The sequence below is a fragment of the Apaloderma vittatum genome, unplaced genomic scaffold (genome assembly GCF_000703405.1).
Source record: "Apaloderma vittatum isolate BGI_N311 unplaced genomic scaffold, ASM70340v1 scaffold9680, whole genome shotgun sequence".
NCBI classification, from domain to species: Eukaryota; Metazoa; Chordata; class Aves; order Trogoniformes; family Trogonidae; genus Apaloderma; species Apaloderma vittatum.
This window is the reverse complement of record NW_009692850.1, coordinates 34,677-36,873: the sequence shown is the minus strand read 5'-3', so window position 1 is coordinate 36,873 and position 2,197 is coordinate 34,677.

Sequence of the window (2,197 nt, the reverse complement as noted above, 5' to 3'; positions counted from 1 at the left end):
CATGTTGCTGGCGAAGATGTTAAACAAGACTAGTCGCAGTACTGATCCTTGAGGGACTCTGCTTGTCACTGGCCTCCACTTGGATACACACCCATTGACAGCCACTCTTTGGGTGTGGCCTTCAAGCCAGTTCTGTATCCACCGAGTTGTCCATCCATCAATCCCATATTTTATCAGCTTGGAGACCAGGATATCATGTGGGACAGTATCAAAGGCTTTGCTCAGGTCTAGGTAAATGACGTCAGTTGCTTGTCCTTCGTCTATTAATGTTGTGACCTTTTCATAGAAGGCCACCAGCTTTGTCCGGCACGACTTGCCCTTGGTGAAGCCATGCTGACTGTACCAAATCACCTCTTTGTTATTCTTCTGTCTCAGCAGTGCCTCCAGGAGGATCTGCTCCGTAATCTTGCCAGGCACAGAGGTGAGACTGATGATTCAATGCAGTGTACAATGCAGGACATGATGATCTGAAATGATGTAGGAAACAATATCCTTCTATTCAGGTTTTACATGTCAAAATAAAGTGCTCATCAATCCACAGAGTTTTTATTTACATTTTTTCTGAATGTTTTTCTTCAGCACCAGGTCACAATAGAGGTAGATAGCTGTTAGCACATGCGTTTCTTGACCCTCATAAGCTCACGTGGCTCTAAAACAAGGGCAGCCAGCTATGGACTGAGGAATAGGGTGGCTGGTGAGAGTGTTGTCTGTGCTGCCTTGTTGCACAGGTGTTAGAGCTGCATTTTACGCAACTGAAGCACTGTAGTTTAGAGAGTGGGATTAGAACGAACTACCACCACCTTGTTTGCCACGCTGGAAACAGAGGCAAACCATGGCTCGGGAGGTGGTGATCGATAAATAACTCAAATATTCGTGGGAGTGACATGCTTGTCACATAGGTCTTTCAGGTTTTACTCATATAACACTGTGTGTTAAAGGCAGTTAACACTTGTGTGTTAATTAAACAATTTATTTTTTTTAATGGAAACCTTTTTCTCCACACTTGTAGATGTTGATTCATTACAGTAGCAGGCCAATGCCATCCTGTGCTTTCTGTTTTTGCACATTGATGTATGCTTTCTTGTTACTGTAAAATTAATTGAAGCAAATGCACTGATTTGACATTATTAGCACTCTTTCATGTGCTTATTTGCAGTTGTTTTTTGAAAATAGAATTAAAATAACTGCAAAATACAGTATGGTCTTTAAAAGACTGAATTTCAAGTGACCTTTAGAATAGCTGGTGCTGTTATTTCCTTGCTGTAGGGTAGCATTTTATTTCTAAGGGAAATGTATCCCAGTAATGACTCGAATACAAGTTACCTTCTTTAAGACTTTGTTCTGAGCACAGAATCTCATTTGTGCAAGTTTTTGCCAAGCCATCTGTATTGTGGATTCATTTTAAAGGCGAATGGAGTAGGTATACAGTAAATTATTTTATTCAGAACTCAAGGTTAAATCATACAGTAAAATGAAGATACACAGTTTGGATTAAGAAAAGAATTATAAGGGATTTTGATCTTGAAAAGACACGTACAGTTTGATGAACTTTTGTTGTACTTTTGACTAAGCCCTGGGTATGTCATTTGTCAAACCTTCAAAATCTGACTTGTTTTTATAACTTTGCTACTTGAGGAGACCTGAGCCTGCGATAGAGGATAGGCAGTGAGGAAAGCCCCGGTGTGCTCCAGAGTGCTCTAATGGGGGATCCAGAGTTTGTGGCAGGATTTGCTGCAACCAGCCCGTGCCCAGGCTGGCCTGTGCTGCCCCAGGGTGGGGCTGCGTGGGGCTGGCTGGTGCCCCCCTCCTTCCGAACCATGGAGGAATCTCCTTGCGTTCAGCAGCAGCGAGTGTCCCTGCTCCGCTTGGTGGGGCGGGAGGCAGCGGCTGCAGAGGAGGGGGTTGCTCTTTGCAGGGCAGCCTGCTTGGAGGAGCCCAGTGGGTTGGGGTGGATTTGGGGGGGTCATGGCAGGGCTGGGTGGCCACAGACCTTCTTTGCATCTCACTTTGCATCTCCAGTCCTGTAGGTCTGAAGCGTACTGCTGCTGCCCAGGTCCGAGCTATGGGGCTGGAGGGATGGCCAGGGAATACCTTGAGGAGTGCAAATGTGACTTCTAAAAACAAAATAACAACAACCCCTGTTACCCCACCCTCGGTCTAAACAGCTCTTCTTGCCCATGTCTGTGAAATGACAAAA